At 39.6% G+C, this 20,078-nt stretch overlaps 1 protein-coding gene across 1 annotated transcript in view; it reads left to right on the top strand.

The window, feature by feature from the left end:
- Positions 1-5,988: 5,988 nt before the first annotated feature.
- The window catches only part of LOC121071131 (carbohydrate sulfotransferase 8-like), a 32,517-nt gene continuing 18,427 nt past the window's right edge, over positions 5,989-20,078 (top strand). Inside the window, exon 1 of the mRNA XM_040559144.1 lies at positions 5,989-6,552. The gene's annotated coding sequence lies outside the window, so the exon portion shown is untranslated. The remainder of the gene's footprint in view (positions 6,553-20,078) is intronic.

Consider the following 20,078-nt stretch of genomic DNA (forward strand, 5'->3'; position numbering starts at 1 on the left):
TTTCTGAAATCATGTAGGAAAAGATCGAGCCCTTTCCTTCCTGAGCTACAACAGGGTTTTCTGAACAATTCCACCGAAGTGGTATTTACTGGACATCCTCTTGAGCAGCTGGTCTCAGCTTACAGAGACAAGCTTCTGAACCCTGCAGTATTCCTACGGGCTTGCGCTGGCAAATGAGAGCAAGGCTGTGGCTGAGGAAAAAAAAAACATACTATGATGTGAATGCCAGGAATCTTCTGATTTCAGGATGACTCTATGCCCATACTGTTCAGCTGTTAGAAACTGATGTCCCCATTACACAATCACTGTAATATTCACTATGCTACCTGAGGTCTTGGGACAAGATGCCAAAAGCATGCGTCAGGCAGTCTGTGCTGAGTTTAAGGGGTTCGTCTCAGAGAAGAGAATGGGGGATTGATATTTCCCGTCACAGAGCACTGTAGGCAACTGTGTTCTGCACAAATGCAGCAGGGTAAGAAAACGCTCATGAGTGGCACTTATTTATTGAACTATTTTTATTTAACTCTATGCATTGCATATTCTCTTTTCAGTCTCTTCTGGGTAACTAGATGATTGATTATAGCATTTTGTTTTTTTTCCTAAAATCTCAGGATGCTTTAAAACTGGAAATAAGAAAAATATAAGAAAAATGTCAGGATCTCATTGGCTTAGGAACTGGTGGTGTAAATTGGAAACATTTCACTGAGTTCATTTCTCAAATACCACTCAAGTATTTAGTGAATGTAAGGGTTAATTTGATCTCCTTTCTGCATGCTTGGATGGTGTCTTGATATTCCTCCCAGGTTACCTGTTGCAGTTTCCACCTTCTGTATGCTTCCTTTTTGTATTTGAGTTTTGTCGGGACATCCTTTTCTATTCATGTTGGCTTCCTAGCATTTTTTCCTGTCTTCCTGCTCATTGGGATGGACTGCTCTTAAGCTCGGAGGAGGTAAACCTTGAATATCAACTAGCTGTCTTGGGCCCTTCTTCTCTCCAGGGTCTTATCCCGTGGGACTCTTCCAAGCAGATCCCCGATGAGGCTGAAGTCCTTTCTTGAAATCCAGGGTTGTGATCCTGCATTTTGCCCTGTTCTATCTTCTCAGAGTTCTTCTGTCTTCTCCACCATTTCATGGTCACTGCAGCCAATGCTGCCATTGACCTTTACATTGACTCCAACAAGCCCCTCCTTCTTCGTGAGTATAAGGTCTAGCAGAATACAGTCCCACCTCACTGGCTTCTCTGCCACTTTGGTTGGGAATTTGTCATCGATGTTCCCTAGGAACCTCCTAGATTGCTTATGTCCTGGTGTCTTCAACCAGCCAGGGTGGTTGGAGTCCCCCACAAGGATTAGGGCATGAGAATGTCAGCCTACTTCCTATTGTTCACATCACCCCGGGCCCCTTCCTGTGAGCCCTGTTTATCACCCCTTCATTGGGCTGCTGGTAAAAGTCCCCAGTCATAATGTGCATAACTTTCTCTGTCATCCTCTCAAATATCTTTCCTGCAGAATTGCTTGAGCCTCCTGGGGGAAGAAAAAAAAGTTTTCTTATGAATGTACGATCAGGACAGAAAATTCTCTTCTTTCCTTGAATATTTATGCTCACTGGAGTTTTTCTTTTCATGCTCTACAGGAACGACTACACAATGTGTGCAATGTGTGCAGTGGTGCTAAGTAAAGGTAGCTAAGAGGGATTGTCTTTTATCTTTGACACAAACGTTACAAAAGTCTATTCCAAAAACCTGAACCACACAATAAGCTTTCAGTAAAGAGAAGTGGTTTGCTATGTTCACATATTTATGACCTTTTAGTTTACTAATAGAGTTCTTAAGTGGTCAAACAACGGTCTACCTCAATGGTGATTTCATCATCTCTCTCTCTCTCCAAGTTTGAACATGCTTTCAGGTTACCCTCGTAGTCTAAATGAAGACATTTAAATGCATTAGTGTTAGGACTGAATATTTCTGAGATGCACGATTAGAATTTCACAGGAAACTGAGGAGTAAATAAAGCTGTTCTGTTCTATACAGTGAATCTATCCTTTTGGATTCAAAAAGAGCCTGTTGCCCAGGTTCATGATAATAGATTTAAACTGGGGAATAATTTAATCCAGAAAGAAGGAAAATGGTGTTACAGAAAGATTTAAATTTCACTGAGGAGGAACTGAAATGGTACAATAGCCTGATTTGCTAATGTTATAATCTGCAATAAACTAGTCTGTGTTTACTCTGGGCAAGCACTGTGCTGGTGAGCAGTTTCTGTCCTGCAGCACTGTGAGTCCTTTGTCTATTCAAGGAGCATGTCCCCTGCTCCACAGGTTGCTTCATCACCCAGCACCATTGCCCTGCGGCTGGGCCCTCCTGCCAGTCCCACCATTGGGAAACCAGGGAAAGATGCAGAGATGGGGGGCTAGGGCCCCCCTCGCTCACTAGAAGCAGAGTTTGGTTTCTGACTTTGGCTTAGGTACAACCTCTAAAGCAGCTCTTAAAAAGCTGCTGTATCAGAGGCAAGATATCTGTCAAAACATACAAGGTAAGTTAAGAAAAGTCAATCAGGTGTCAAAGAATATTGTATTTACAGAAGGAAAGAAATATAGGTACAGCCTTTAAAAATAAAAAATGAATAAAAAGATGTTGGGGGGGAGTATCTAATCCAAGAGCATGTTGCAATAGGATGTGGACATCTAAAACCGAGGAAAATATACATGGAATATCCCAATTTAAACTTAGAAGAAAAAAGAAAACCACATGCATACAATGAAATTGCATCAGGATGTGAAATAAAACCAACGAGGCTCCACGTGTTGGAAGGGAGAAAGCCTATATTATCCTGGATGGTATTAAACAGCAGAATCAAAACAATGAGAGTGGACAGAGGAGAATGGAAGTTAAAGGACTTTAAAGGAAGTTAAAAGACGCTAAGTAAATACATTTTGTACAACACAGAAGTTATTTTGAAGATAGGGAGAGCTGTTTCAGGGAATTAGAACATCTGTTTATTGGTTGAAATCTTAATATGCATTTATCAGGTGGTGAGGCATTAAGTTAACGTGCGCTAATTAAAACAAATGAGGAGAGAGAAATTTACTGCTCTTAAACACAATTCAGAATGTAAAGCAGGGAAACCTTTGCCCATGCATAAGTAATTCAGATATAAAGGTAAAATAAAATAGTGTAAATAAATAGCTTCTGATTGTTCTAGAGAATATTACTCATTCTGTGCTTATAAACATGACAGGGCTTGTCAGGAGGGTGTGTCCATTAGGTAGACAGGAATTCACAGGTGCGCTGATCAAATATTTTGAAGGTGTGAGAAGGAAATTACTGTGATGTAAGATACAGTTATACTGAAAAAAAGATCTACAAATGTAAACCAGCATCTTTACTGCTTCAGCAAAAACTTAGAGAGGAATTTGATAAATAGAACATTAAAGAAAAGCCTACTAAGTGGCTGAATTCTGTAGTAATTATGGAAAATGAAGGTGTAAAGGTTTGTTTAGCTTTAGCTTCAGTGAATAAAGCAATATAAAAATGGCTCAAATTGTAAACTATTAGCTTCAAATGAAGGTAGATGTAGAAGTATATCAAAGAATGTGTACCGAAAAAAAAAAACACCGAAAAACAGAAATGCCAAAGAAAAGTTTGCCATGATAATTGTGGAAATCTATGATCTGCAATTTAAAATAGCCTAGATTTTCTTGCATGTATCTGAAATTCTGTACCAGTGTGGATTGTTTTCTCAGGACGCAATTCAGAGTTCAAGTACTAAATCTGTAATCGTATTTAAAAAATTAGGTCTGGTATGTTTGTAATGGCATACTAAATGTGTTAACAGCCTATCAGTTGTAACCAGTAAAGAGTGGGTTCCCCATTTAATTTGTAAGTTCAATGTTTTGCAAAAGGATATGACTATATGTATTTTCTATTGAGTATAGAGTATCCACAGTCAAATAGTCCTGTGGAATACAGAACAAACATTTTAAAAGACTAGAGAGTTAAGCCCAAACTGTTAATTGGCATAGCTAAAAATCTTTGAAACTAGGGAGTTTTTAGTAGAAAGCTGAGAACTGAGCTTCTTTACAGTAATATAGGCAGTATTAAAAATTGAATATTGTGATCTGTTACATGCACAAGGGAAGAATAAAACTGAAAGTATTCTAGGAAAAAAAGGAGACCTGAGACAGTGCAACAGCAAATAAGGTAGAAAAAGACTAGGCTTTTTATATTTTCATTGAGTTCCTACAAGATGATTGTTTAACATGATCAGGTATATAAAAGGAATAGTGAATATTTTCATTTGCACATAAAAATGAGAAACGAAAAAAAGAACTAGTTGTTTCAAATTAAAATACAGCACAGGCTGTTAAAATTTGACAGTATTGGTAGGTAACTGAGACTGCAGAGAGTAAACTTTAGGAGCTGTTTTGGAGAGTCATGAAATGAAAGGACAACTCAGAGAAAATTTGAGAATGAGTGGTATATGCCTTGTGTGACTTTTTTTCTTGTTGAACGCAGAGATGTAAATATAATTGTCCCTTTCTGAAACTGGTGTGAGTGACCCAAATCAGCTGTTGATGTGAGGCAGTGTGAGATACACAGGATTTCTGTCAATACTTCATTCCAACCTAAGCTCCTCTTTTCCTTTTACAGTCTTTTAACTTTATGTTAAAAATCACTTTCCTTACAAGTTTTAGATTCAGAGTGCAGAGGTTTCAGTGTGATAGATAAGAGGTTGCTATGTTTTATACAGAAAGTAAATTAAGGAAAACTGTCCAGAGTTTTAAATTAGACTGTTTGTCTAATTATATTACCCAGTTACTCATGGATTGATCGTAGTAGCTTGGTACATGCATTATTTCTGGCTTAGTTATTCACACTGTCCTCTTTTTTCAGTAGAATAGTGGGAGTGAGGCAATGAACAAACAAGACAAGGAAGAAAAAAAGATTTTAAAGTTGAATTGCTAACTGAACGTTTCAGAGGATTAACTGAAGGTCTATTAGAAGCTGAATGAAAAGAAAATATGCAGTTATGGCACAGTGGCATGATTATTTCCATTCACTGTTTATCTTACTTTCTTCAGCAAATGAGATTAAAAATACAATGGTAGATATGAAAATTTGTTGAGAAGGTTGCTTTTCAAAAATGATTAACTCCAAGCACACAAGAGAACCAGAGCTGTTGGGCATTTCATTGGAAACCAACGCCCTGTTATCTCATCCATGTAATAGTCACTTTAGCACTGCAAGGGAGCTGGGTGCATGAGGTGAACATGGTGTGAAGACTGTTGCAGCCCCAGAGAATTTGCATTAACTGAGGTTTAAGTGGGAGAAATGTTCAGCTCTGATACAGGTATGGGGTCTCCAGTGCCTGGACATCAGGGTATTCTCATAAAAGGAGGCAGCTTCATCACCCATCCTTTTTTTTTTTTTTTTTTTTTTTGCCTAGCATGGACAGAAGCAAAGAAACGTATGGAAAAATAATGTATATTGGCAGGCTTGTACTAGGTGAAGGCAACTAAGTTGATTATTACCATTTAAGCTGTAAATCTATCTGGTGATAGAGACCCCGAGAAAAAATAACACACAACAAAGACACACGCAGAGGATGAAGAAAATACCATTCCAGGAGCAATGTTGTGCCTAGAGCACAAAGACACACTGAAGGGCTGGTACCTTGCAGATGCTTCAGTTACAAGAACAGATGCAGGGGAATTACATTAGGGGAAGTAGGATGGCCAGAAGCAGGGTTTTGGAGCTGCTAGCCTTCCCCAGCGCTCATCCAGTCTCCTTCACAGCCATAGATGTGAAGAAGCTGCGGCTCCTCAGGGGAGAGCGGGAACCTACCCGCTGCCAACACCAACTGGTCCAAGTGAAAGGATTGATTTTAAAGAACTTTACTGAAAATGTTTTTCACAAAGTACAGCAAACAATTTAAAAGATATTAAGGAAGACTGGCAGCTGGACATATCTCAGGTCCATAGCTTGCTGTAAACACCAGTTAAATGCTTGCCATGGACCAGGAGTGCCAGGCCTGAGGGCAGCACTGAGCCCTGGCAAGCCTCACTTGGGGCCTCCCCACAGCCACGGGCCCAAGGCCTCTATTTAAGCTCGGCCCAGGGCCCTCAGCCCCTGCTTGGGCTGTATCGTGCTGGAGGGCTGCTGGCCGCTGGCTCAGCTGTGCCTCTGGTGCCTCTTGCTCGGGACCTCAAGGCGTGTCCCCTGCATGTGGCCTGTCCCTGTGGCCCTGGCTGGAGCTGGCCTCAGCCCCAGCCTTAGCCCTGTGCTGTGAGATGCCTTTCTGGCCTGGCCTGCCCCAGCACCATGAAGCTGGGCCTGTTTGGTCTAGGCTTGTGGTGGGACATGGCCTCCATGTCTGGCAGGGGGTGGCTGGACAGGCCCTGACGACCCATGGAGCCCCTTTCTGCCTGATGGTCTGGAGGTTGGAGCTTCTCTGCAAACACAGGCTTCGTCCCAGAAACGCTGGCCTGAGGAGAGGTTGCAGTTTTATTATCTAATCACCAGTGCAAAGCTGTGTGGCTGTAAATAAGTGAGGGGGTGAGTAGACGTATTTAATTTGTTTCTTGTTTCTAAGCAAGATAGATGAAAACTTTACTTCATATTTGTTTGTGGTCACTTGAACTACCTAACTCATGCCTGGGGTGATCACTTGTAATTCTTAAATCCCTTTCCCACATAGCTTATGCTAAAGACCTTGATTTGTAAATTGTTGTATATTCTGTACTTTTACAATGTAGTTTTTTCTGCTTTGGTGGTTCCTTGAACATTAGAGTGCTTTATCTGTAATTCTTCTGTTTCGTTTTATGAAGACGTTTCCTTTTCTTCCCCAAACAGAATCTAATATCTTGTAGATTAATAAGGGAAGGTTTAAATCTAATACTGCAGAATCTGTAAAAATCCCTGTCCTTGGTTAGTCTTATACTAGAAGATCTAGCTCAACTTATTTATAGAAATGCTTGGCAAAATGACTGACATCAACAATCAGTAGAAAGCCTCACTGAAGTGTAACAACTGCTTCTCTAATTCACTGCCTTTTAAATAAAAGAGTGCAGAACTTGCCAAGATCAGCGAAATATTCAGCAGAAGTCACTGTCGCATTAGTCAGTTCTGACCCTCCTTCATAGACAAATTCAGATGATTTATTTACATTACAGAACTTTAAAGACATTATATTGGCTTTCTTGACTACACATAATTTTAGATTTTATAAGATAGCTAAGCCAGGAGAAACCCAGATACTACAGCTTTTGAGCACATCAAATTCAGGAATTATCCTCCCCCCTCCCCCCCTTTTTTTTTTGTTACAGACAGATGCCAGTGTTGAAAGTTATGTAGGAGGGAGGAAAACTGGCAGAAGAGGTAGATATGCAAATTGTCTAATTCTGTGCGTAAAGACATCCGTCATGCATTCCTGAATAAATGAAGACTAAGATAATTTTCCATTTCACAGCTAACCTCTTTTTGGTAGGCACCTCCAGTGTTGTACTACTTCAGGATTCTCCTTAAGTGTGGGGGGCCTATGTTTAGGGCAGACTTTCTCATCTCTTTGCTTCTTACTTTTTTGACTGCCTTCCCAAACCAATATTCAGCCAGCTCCCTGCCAACAGAGTCTGAAATCTCTATCAGACTTGTTTTCTTTTTTTTTCTGGTTGAAAACTTCTTGGGTGTCTGGTATCTGTCTTAAGCAGAGTACAGGGCTTAAAGTCAGGATGACTTAGAATTACTGTTCTAGAGCCTCCTAAGTATTTAGGCATGCTTAAAAATATGTGGTGATTGCTCAGATCCTCCATATGAGTTTGTTTCTATTAGCCATATTGCTTCAAATTAGGATAGTACAGAGACAGTGCTTAATATCAGATAAGGTGATGAGCATATTATATTGGAGTATGGGGCCCAACCCTCACTTTCTAGGACAGTCTTGAGAGCAAAATAAACGTTTTCCTCCTCTAGGAGAACTACTGGGACTAGATCTTCAATTTTTCTGAGATTTCTGACAGGAAAACTAAGAGTATCTTCTTGTAAAGGTGCCTCAGGGTGCCTTTTTCACCAGGAGTACATATGGCAATAAAAATACTGTTATCCATGTGTGCTTGCAGTAGTGATGTCAAGGAAGAAAAACAAGACATACCAGGATCTCTTCTTGCAGTGGTCACAAAGTCCTTTCTATCAGTACTTGATGTTGCTAGCCATGTGAGGACCAGTGAAATTCCTACTGGGCTATGTGTACCAGGCTGTAGCAGGCACCCTGAGTTCAAATGCTTCTCAGCAGCATAGGTGCAGCCTTGATCTTTTTTTTCCCCCCAGTCCTACAGACATTGTGAACATGAGTAAAATGATGAATTTCTAATGAATGCCCAACAATTCTTGTTTTAGGTGAGGAAATACTAGACTTTCGGAAAGTCATCTTTGCATCTCAGTATAACTGGGAGATGTGTCTACAGGGCTGTTACGTTACCTTCTTATGTGGTGTTAATTATACAAAAATCTGAGCAAAAATAGGGCACAGGAGGAAAGAACCAGCAGGTTTTTTTTTGAGACAAGGCTCTTTTTTTGTGAAGAAAAGGGAAATGATATTGAATCAAAATTACAGAAGCAGCACAGAGCTATGGTGCCCTACTTGCTAGCAAAGAATTTGGAGCAGGCAATTATACTGGGCACATAATAAAAACATGCATACTTCTAATAATACTAATGGTGCTGCCTCCATAAGCCTTGAAATGATTGTGCTAGCTCAAAGCTTCATCTTACCTCTGTATTGTGTCCTAAAAGGACAATAGTTGATCTTTAAAAAAAGGGCAAAAGAAATAGAACTGCTTCAAATGTTGCTTCCCCACTATAGTCAGTGGCTAGGAACTTCTGAAGCTGAAGATGATGCCACTTGCTCCTTCAGAAGAAGACTTGTTTGTTGCTTCAAAGGAACAGCAGGTGAAAGCCATGCTTAATTAGTTTCACTATGGGAAGGAAAGATTTATCTTTAAATACCTGAAATCACTACCATTTTCAGTTGTTTTCCAAAGTTTATTTGGGCATCTGCAAGGATGTTATTAAGGCCATGATCTGATACGAGAGTCTGGAAAAAACATAATACTTGCAGGATACTTGCACTCATTTGAGCCACGTCCCAGCTCTACTCTGCACGTTAGGCAAACATATTAGAGGAGATCACTTGATCTTTCTGTAGGCCCAAGTGTCCTGTTTTACTTAATAGGACTTTATAAGTTCCTCAATGTTTGTCAAGCATGTCAATATGAAGTGATAAACAGTAGTACAGGTTGTCCTAAGCAGTCATATACACTGAGTAGGTAAATTGTTGTTTAATAAGTACTTCAACGAATTCTTAAGACCTCAAATACAGTCTTTCCAAACTGTGGGCAAAAGCACATCCTATTTTGTTTTATTGGTGTAGGAAGATACTTTTTATATATTTTCAGTCGTATATTTTCTTTCGTCTTCCTTATTCACCCTCTTCCCCAGTTTCTCAGACAATTGCTTATGTATTATACTGCATGCTACTGGTGCAAGTTCCCATTCTTCTGCAAAGGTTTAAGGCCTGTTTATGGCACCAGAAAAAAAGACTACTTTTGTGAAACATGGGTGCTAAAAAGAGGAAGCATTCTCTGCATCTTTGAAGGGATTCTTCAGTTACCCCCCTCCTTTAACACACTGATTTCCAGGCCAGCTCTGAGGTGATAGTTCAAAATATATTAGCTTGTCTTCTCGTCAAAATCAGCCTGCCAAGAGCACTCCCTTTCTCCTCAGAAAGCTCCCTCCTCAGGCTGTTGCCAGCTCCCATCAGGAATACTGGCTGTGTATACCCAGCCCTTGATTTCACTGCTTCTCCTCACTATCGCCAATGGGATGTGGCAAACCAATCTCCCTGTAATTAAGTTGGCTTAATCAGCTTCCTGGCACTCTAGTACTTGTAGGTGCTGTGTGTGGGACCAAGGCAGCCCCTCTGTCAGGCTGTAGGTACTTGATGGCTATGCTCTATGGTACATTGGCGCACTCTTCTCAGGAGCAGGTGTAAGATGGTGAGGAAGGGCCACCCTAAAGGCAAACACCAGCTGCAGAGTAGCCAAGGGACTCTATCTGGACATGGCAGGCTCATTAAAGATGATCTGGGCTTCCTAGCACAGCCCATAAGAAGTGTTTGTTTGGTAAAGTGCTAACTGGCCTCAGTTAGCTCAGCTGCTTTCAGTGCTGTTTAAGGCTATAAAACCTTATCACTGGCACTGCACAATGTACGTGCAATTTGATTTAACTCATCAGTTTGTTCTCAGATGTACAGCAAGAGGCTATGGAAATGGTCCCGGGGAGTCACATATGCAAATACACCCCTGCCTCTGAAATCGACATAATGACAGTGCTGGCATTAAGGAAAGTACAGGGACTTTCTCAGCAAGTTTCTCTGGGGAAATAAACAAACAAACCAAACCAAACAGAAAAACAACAACAACAACAACAAAAAACCCCTTGTTTTCTCATATGGGAACAGGTGGAGGTGGTCAGGAGTAAAGGCTTGGGTGACTATTACCAGAGATGATATTGTTGCGCTACTTTCCTCATGTATTAGGGTTATTGGCAAGACTTCACTCAGCACAATCCCTTCCTGAACTTGCCTGGATCTAGTGTGAGTGTGCACTGATCCCTCCTCAATGGGATAACTAACTCTGAGTGTTGGGAAAAACTTCTCATTAGCAGTTTCCAAACCCTCTAGCTGACAGCCCCATCATTGATTTCACTTCTGGTCTCACTGTCCTATTTTCCCTGAAGCTGACACTTCTATTAGGAGTGAAGCCTCATCTGTGACCCTTCATGAGGCTTTAACTCATAATTTGGAACAATCATTTAGGCTGAAACTTTATTACAATGAAACAGACTAAATAGCGTTGGCTAATATTGCTTTTGATCAGCTTTGTTCTAGGGTTTTACGATAGCAATGATAAGCATATAGCTAATGCAAACAGATATGTAGATCCTCAAAGATAAATTTTCCTTGGCAGTTTTCTTCTTCCTATCTATTGGTTTTCTAAAGAAAGACAGTGGTAAAGTGTATGCCTTCTAAGTCAGAATACACAGACTTTTCCTGGATTTTTGTTTTCTGCATTGCAACAGTAAATGACCTTTAAGTTAACCTTTGTGCAGAGTAACACTGCTGTTGCGCTGCCTTTCTCAGTAGGAGACAGTGATGCAGACGTACTGGGAACACACTTGGTGTCTTGCGCAGTGGCTTGAAACACCCTTGTGCTGTAACACAAAGACTACGGAGTAGAAATACCTGTGTCCAGAACAGTGTCCAAGGGCTTTTGTCTTCTTACCATCAATACTTCTTAGTGCAGTGTTCCCAGTGAGAAAGCACAAGCACTGTGAGCTGTATCACCACTAGAAGACAAGAGCAGCAGGAAGAGGCAGGCGGCAGTTTCACAAGTTGGTCTTTGTGGGCCGTAGGCCAGGTACCCTCCTGCAGCACCTTCTAGCTGTCCTTAAGTTTTTAAGGCCTTGACCAGACAAAGCTGACCGGATCTGGTGTTGGTGATTGTACCTCTTCAAGTGGTGGGTTGGACAACGTGACTTCCAGAGGCCCCTTCTGACCGACTTTTCTGGATTTTTTTCTGGTGAATGTGTAGTCTTTGACTGACTTATTGCCTATCAGTACAATGGCAGGATTTGAGCAGAGAATGCAATATTCCAAGTAAATCATACAGGCTATTGGAAAACTTTGATCTCAGTTTAGATAAAAAGTTTGCATGGAGTTGAAGCAAGGAGGAATTTTTATTTTTTTCAAATAAAAGTGAACTGGCTTTGTGGGTAGGTAAAGAGCTATTGCCTGGAGGCTGGGATCCAAGCACTGTTCACCTACAATACAATCATACTAAATAGGTGGTAATAATAGATTACACTAACTACCGAGAGCTGCACTATTGATTACTGCATTTGTCACAGCTTAGAGCACTATCAGTAGCTTTCTGATATGCTTATACTGACTGGTGCCAGCACTTTTTGCAGTTCAGCCGCAGCGGGCAGAGGAGTTCTCCTTCCCTCTCACTGGTGGCCAGCCAGTTCCAGAGTGGTCTAACTTACAGCAACAAGAGAAACCAAATTATACACTAGTGCTTCACAGCAGTGAACTTGGGCTGAGCTTTTTGTGGAATTCGAAGGGGTGGGTGCAAGGCAGTTACAGATTTATTTATTCCCAGGTCTTCTGTGGCATTCATATCTTGCATGTTCTGCATTTTCTGTCTTGTTAATACATTCTCTTTACATGTTGCATAGCGCAAACTGGAATATGTTCATGTCCATAGAGTTGTGTGACAAGATAGTCCTCTTGGCACTCTGACGGGTGATCTCTGAAATAAATTTAATTTATTTAATTTATGACTTAATTGGGAAAAAGTTGGGGGAAAAAATCAAAGATTTCTTTTCTGAGAGATTAATGTGTGCCCGCCAGACTTCTGGAAGCACTCCTCTAGCACTTGTTCACCTTGAGGATGAAAGGCATCCTTTCTGGCTGTCCCTGGCCACTGCTGCACACATGGTGCAGTATTCACCATCGGGGTGCAGAAACAGTGGCCCTGGGTGTGTGAGCTCTCTGCAATAGAGCAGAGCTTTGGTCTCTCTCATAGGTTACGGGGGCCAAACAGTTCTTTGTGTGGGGATGTATCGAGGGTTCTCCAGAGACGGCTGTGCTGCAGCTACATGGCTGCATAAGCTGGGGCTGAAAACAACACGGTCTGCAAATAGAGCCGTGCAAGCTAGTTTACTAAAATCGTAGCAGAACACGGCAGGAAGACATGCAGGTCGACTGCCAAACTAGCTCCAGTAGACAACAAATCTGCAGCCAACTTGAACGGTCTCTTGCTGGGCTTTACCAATCTTATCGCTCCAAGATTACTTCTAATATTTAACTTTTTTCTCTCTGTAATTCAGACCCATAATTTTTCCTTCTTTCCCAGTGTGCGCGATCGTTGCCTTGACCTTGTGAAAGTGATTTCTATGGCTCTAAGGACTGTTTGTTGTTTCATCTCAGTCTTCTCTTTAAGCCAAACAACCGTAACTTTATCAAGCCTTTACCAAAGGGCCCTTAGACACTTTTAATCATTTATAGTTCTCTTCTGAGTTCTCTTTAGCTTGTTTCTTTCTCCAAGTGCTGTGTCCAATATTGAACAAACCATATCAGAACGTCAGTAAATGGTGTCTTTTTGTTAGAAAACAGCTTAAGATTATGTTTCTCAGAACTTTGTAATTTTCAGCCACAATGATAATTAACAGCTTATTGTTCCATGCATCCCAATCCACAAGCATGGTGTCAGGTTCTCATTATTATAACGCAAAACCATCGGTGTATGGCCTAGTAATTCAGTACCGTACTGAACCTCAGTTTTTCTTTGTTCATGACCCAGACGTTGAACATAAAATTATTCCACAACTGAACATGGCTTCCTTGGCCTACCTAGACCAAGGAAACTTGTTCTGGAAAAAAGCATTAGTGTAACATCCAGCAACAGTGATTGTTAGATAAGGTTAATTTTGTAATTAGTAATTAGTTTGGACTGTGAAATTTTGGCAGAACTGACCATTATTTCAATAGCTTTTTCCTCTGTCCTTTTCCTGTGGATAATCAGCCAGATTATTTATCTGAACAACAGAGAGAACACTTAGGCTAATACTGATACACTTAACTGCTGCTTGTTCATATGCTGCAATATACACAAGCCTGTGCACACTTGTTCTTAGATTACCTTTTCTTCCTTTATATGAAGCTTGTTCCTATTATAGTGTTATGGCTAAGATTTTATATGAATAGAATTCACATATGTACTCTAATGAAGCTTACAGTTAGTAATGCCATTGAATGGTTCCCCCTGTCCGAGGTAGGTCTGCAGAGCAAGAAGTGCCTTACTATTCCAAAAAAAAGTATCACAATATTTCTAGGTGTTAGACTCAGTGTACAAAACATTTCCAGAATGATGGCCCACAGAGTGAAAGCAGCCAGAAAAAGCAATCAGGAAAAACTGTTTTTTAGATTGACTAACTCTGAAACTTAATCAAACTTTATTGCTTTATCAGCTTTTTAGTAGAAATGTCCACCTATTACTGAATAATATGGAGAGTTTATGAGAGCAGTGGCTTCTCCTTGTAATCAATGGTGACTGAACAGAGCTCCATGTGGATGCAAACGTCCTTCAGGTACACCTGAAGGATCTGTGTAAGGGAACAGGAAATTATTTTTTGTGCCAAAGACGACCAAACCCATATGTGAATAATAGAGTATTGTGTGTTTTTTCACCAGTTCAATGAGCAATCCTGAGAAACATAATAAAGGAATCCATAGAGTATAATACATTAATGTAAAAACCTCTCTCACTTTTTAACTATACCACTACAAACTTCCCATTTTGAACAAAGGGAAAGTATTAAATTATTGCAAGACTACTTTGACAAAGTTTAAAGGGTTTCTGTACGTTGGTACCTGGTGGTAGAATTTGGTACATGTAATGTGTGCTTCGGTCTAAATCAGGAGTCAGCAGTTAGACTCCTGCCTATGGAAATAATACAGGTGGTCATTAATTGCCAGTGTTATTTGAGCTGAGTGCCTGCAGAGACATTTCTGTATCATGTTGCTAATGCCCTCAGACAATCATATCTTGAATTTATGTTCTATTTAGCTTATTTTACAACTTAAAAGTAAAGACCACTAAATTTCAGAATTTCAGACAGTAAAAATGTCTTGATTTCTCTGTAGAAAGTCTCTTTAATCTGTAGGATGTTGTGCCCTCTCCCCATGAGAAAGAGTGAATGAATAAAGAAAATGTACAACTTTTCCTTTAGAAATGTCAAAAAGTATTGAACTGTATGAAAAATAATTTGAGTACACACGCATACACATATAAATAATGTGTACATATAGCTACAAGCTAACTGGAAAAAACTACAAGAACAAATTTATTTCTCCTTCATTGCAAGTTAACATGAAAAATTCTTAAGCCTTAAAACAATGTTAGAATATATAACAACGGTTTTATCGAATGACTGGAAGATTACAGTTCTTCTCCTTGCGGGAAAAAAATTAGTAAAACACAGATTTGATCAAATTTTCTTAGCCTGTAAGGATTTAAGTCTGTAACTTCTTCAGATGTAACATTCCTGGACTTTTCTCTGAAAAGAAAACAACCCCTAGCATATGAGCAGGTATCTGATATTTCCTGCTATATGCTTGGCACTGTTTCTTGCTCTACCTGTTTAGTAGCTACCCTAAAATATATGACCTCTTTTATAAATGAGTTTTTTGATACATACTTAAGCCCAGAAACATTCCTGTAATACATGGCATTAAGAATATCGTTTGAGGAATCTTAAAACATAACAGATTTGACCTAGACGGAGCTGATCAAATGAATGTTGGAAGGGTCATTTTTAAAAGCCCAAGTCAAGCAAAATCATAGTTGCCTATGGGAGCATGGTGTAAACACCCAGAAAGGCAGAAAAATGAATTTTAGATGTGAATTTCCCAGTTCTTGGAGAAGTTTATTTTCAGGATGTAAAATTTGCTATATCCAGACTTGAACAAGATGCCTGTACATCTACATGCTAATTAACAAATTCAGTTGATGTACAGGTAAACAAGCAAAACAGTTCATAGATGTTCTTTTGAAAATCTATGAAATTCAGCTGCGTCAGTTAATTACTGATGCTGTTCAGCTTTCTCAGCACATTGTAAAGGAGTAAATGGGCCACAGAGATTACAGTTGTCCAATGTTCAGAGGGTCAATTCTTCCAGAGAAAGGAAACACTCGTTAGGAGAGTTTTACCTACACCTGTCCAGGCTGGAAACTTGGTGCCATTAATTCATCTGTTAGAGCATTTCATATAGTGAAAGAGTGAAGTCCTCTGCCCTACCCTGTTCTGCCTCTCTCTGGGCCATAAAGAAAACATCTGTGCCTTGTTTGGTACGTTACGTACTTTAGCCCCTATAAACAATAAATTCAAAACCCACGTGAAATATCTCTAGTTGGTCAGACACATATGCAGTTCTTTTAGTTATGTATACACACGGAATGGCAGAACTTTGGATATGGGGATATTACTCGTATGATGATAATCACAGACGCACCAAGTTGTTTTAAGGTCAGCAAAGCAGAAAATTGGAAGTGGAAGCTTACATGATGTCATTTAATAGTTCAAATAAGAAGTGGATTTTTTTATATATATATTTTTTTTCAACCCAGGCAAAACACTTCAAGTATTTTAGTATGAATCTGGGGAACACAGACATTTTGCCCACATTGAAAATAAAGTTTGGTGACTTGTCTTTGAAAAGCTGTGGTACTTTGGAGAATGCATTTGACTTTTTGATGTATGGAAACTGCTCGCTTTGGTCAAATAAGCGTTGGAGAAATGCAGCTTGCTTCTCAGCATGATTATTTGCTACCCAGACCCTAGAGTGCAAGTTCTTTCAGTGCCTGTGGGGAAGGGAACATGCTCAATCCACCGCCACTCTGGACTGTTTTCAGATCATGCCTTTACAGACTATCAGTTACTCTTCTAGCAGATACGTACTGTATTCAGGAGGGGTCAGGAGTGGCAGTAAAATTGATCCAGGCAACAATGGGGCCATTAGTCTGACTCAACAGTGTGCAAAGCTTAGCACAGATCTTAAAGGAAAGAATTAAGGTGGGACAATAAAAGGGAGCATACATTTTTCCGGAGGGTAGATCATGGAGGGTAGATCATGCTGTACTGATCTGGTATCTTTGATAAGAGAAACAATCTATTTAGAGAATACTGTGGTTACCTGGACTTCAGGACAGCCTGTAATATATTATCACTCTGAAAGTTTTGCAGGCTTTGAGTGCTGAGCTTCTGATGATACAAGAGTGAAGACACACAAGGTCTTCAGAGCAAAGATGAGCAATTGATGTTCGGTGTGACTGAAATGTAGGATGGAAAGGAGAGGCACAGATGTGGACAGGACATGACAGACTGTTGAATTAGTGACTACAGCAGGGTAGACTGAATTTATCAAGGCCTGAGAAGAAGCAGTAGTAATAACTGATGTGTGAAGGGCAAGAATCTAATTAGGAGTTTTTTGTTTGTTTGTTTTGTTTTTTTGAGCTGTATTAACCACTTAGATAACAGCTTCTACTCTGAGTTACTGTGAAGGCTTTTCTGCATATATTATGTTTTTATTTATTTATTTATTTGTTCTTTAATTAATATAATTGATTTGTTTGGTCTGGCAAGTGTATGTCACTTTCTCTCCTACCCTATCAGGAAAGGAAAAAAAAAAAAATAGATCAGGGCATCAGAAGTTTGTTGTTTTTTTTAAGTCTGTTGAAAGACTTTAATCATAAATTAGCCCAAACCAAACTTTATTTTGCATTTCTTATTTAAATAATCAAATATAAAGAGCTTTGAATTATTGAAAAGCTAGATGGTGAATCAACCACGCAGGACTAGCAGAGTTATGCAGAGAACACAGCCCAGTCCTAATCCTGCCACCTGTTTCCAGAGGTCTTTCCAGCCTTTTATTAGGCAAACCCTATCATTTCAACTGTTTGCCACGGCACTCAAACATATCAGTAACACATACAGGTATTATTGTAATTTTATTTTTTTACATGGAAATCTTATCCCAAAATCAAGTGCTGAAGATCACCCTATGTTTGACTGTGACCAGGATTTCTCCGTGCCAAGTGTTTGTTTGAGACACACCTGCACTTACAAATCTATCTCCCAGTAGATTTTAAATATATATCACACATTTTCATTAGTTTAGTTTGGACAAATCATAGACAGTTTGTTTGTAACTGATATTATTCTTCTGAACTACAGTGTGAGTGCGTACAGTAATGTTTATCCACGTATGGAGGTAAAGGGTACCATATAGAGACACTCCTGTTTTTAAAATGTGTGCAGCTTTTTCTATTTGTAAGAGTTTCAGTTACTTGTCATTTTTTTTTCCCAAATTTGCTGTTCAGATTGAAAATGTGTGTGATTTTTTTTACTTAATGCTTTTTGCAATTAAGTGTAGAATTTGTGTAATATTTCCAAAACAAGATAAGGGCATATTATGGTGCGGGTCATTGATTTAAAAGATCAATGATAGAAGAGACCAAAAGCTAACGCCTGCTACAAGCTCTCATGTGACAAGAGAGTGTGCAGCCCAGCCCTTGAGGCACCTGTGTGTTACATGTCTAGAAAATGCTGCATTGCCAAACACTGACTTAAGGAAGTTGGATGTTTTCTCTGTTGCTACTGCTATCTTGCTCTTTCCTGATGCCAGCTCCAATACATCTGTTGTCCTTATGGAAGATGTTGAAGACTTGGAGAATCATAAGAGTAACCCAAATACTGGAAATGTGTTTATAATGAGTGCGTTTCAAAGTCATCCAAGCTGTTCTTGGCTTGTTTTCGTTCCTGTCTTTGTCCCACTTCACAAACAAAGGTTAATGACGGAACCCTGTTCAATCTGGTTGGAGAAGTGTTTAAACACAATTCTAGGGCTGGTGGCTGAGTTTAGGCAAATTCAATCTGGGAAAAAGGTGAAAATGTTTACTGGAGACGATAACAAGACTGGTGCTGAGGTGAGATAGAAGAGCTGAGGACAGATTCTGTGTCGTGTAAAAACAAAAACATTTAAAAACAACTAAACAAACAAACGAACAACAACAACAACGAAACAAAAACCATTTTAATCAAGGTTGGCAGCCTTTCTGGAAATAGTTGATCATCCATTAGTAGAGAAATAACGATGTCACTTCCAGTGAACTTGGGCTGTGTTGTTTTTTTTTGTTTGTTTAAACAGACAAGTAGTCAACAAGTACTGAAGAAGTATAAATGTTATCAGGAAAACCATTTGCATTATGGTGTCCTTTACTGGTTATCATAGTGCCTACGTAGTGTTACAGGAGCAAAAACACCAATCAGGGTCATGCTGTGGACTTTGTTCTTGGGATGTTGCCCTTTTCTTTGGACAGGTATCAGCATACAGGTCTTCCTTCGGGCTGTCTGTCGGGTCTAGTGACAGCCTGGTGGTTTCATAACCCAAACTAAGAACCAAACTTCATTGCTGGCTGAGGAATCTCAGTTTTGAGGTAAAACATGGAAAGGAATAAAAAGACAAGCATTGACAGAGCTGCTGCTCCAGAATTAGCAGGGAGCTTCTGTGTCCGAGTCACCCCTAGAGCTTTCGTGAGCCCAGCGAGAGACTGAATTAGTGTCAGCAGGTACTGAGTCAGGCTCAGAAAGTCCCAGCTTGCCTTGTACCATTTCCTTCCTGCTCATAACAAAGATGCAGTCACAGTCTGCGGGATGCTATCTGTAGGACTGGCTCATTTTCTGTTTACATCCTAGTTAGAGCTGAAGGGGTTGTGCTGTACATGTAGTATGCAAGGGTACACCTTCTTTTTATTTGAGCTAAGGCATTAAGTAAACAGAAAGCAAACTGAGCCAGAGCTGTGAAAGCTGTACCCAGACAGGAGGCTTCAGAGGCAGAAAATGTAGAGGTACTTTGTCTTCTTTTTTCCCCCTCTTTCCTTAGAATATTAGTATGACCCTCACCCCCTTTCTGGGTGTTTTGCAAGAAAATGAGAGCATTTGTATTCTTATTTATGTTTTAAAAGATACTGAGTTCTGACTTTAGGTTTAATGTAGTCAAATGTAGTTGACTTTCGAAATATCTTCTCAGATGCAGAAATAGTATTGTAATTGTAAGTATTTTGTTATTTTTTTACATTGCCTTAATTGCCATTAAAGGAAAATCATAAATACGTATGATCTTATCTAATGTCTTCGGTTTCTTCTTTGTTATCCTTTTTTTTTTTTTTAATGAAGTATAGCTGTAAAACCTTTAAAAAAAAATTTCTTAAAGCACAAGATTTTTTTTGCCCTTTCAAACTTCTGAAATTCTTAGCTATCAGTGGGATGTCATAAAAAAAAACATTTTTATACTAGTGCAGGAACTTTTGTTCATGAAAGCATACAGAGAATACAAAAGTGCAAACAAGTTTCTTCCTTCACTATCATTTCATTATGCAATTATTTCCAGAATACTCTATCCTTGT

Source organism: Cygnus olor, chromosome 5, assembly GCF_009769625.2.
Source record: "Cygnus olor isolate bCygOlo1 chromosome 5, bCygOlo1.pri.v2, whole genome shotgun sequence".
Classification (NCBI taxonomy): domain Eukaryota; kingdom Metazoa; phylum Chordata; class Aves; order Anseriformes; family Anatidae; genus Cygnus; species Cygnus olor.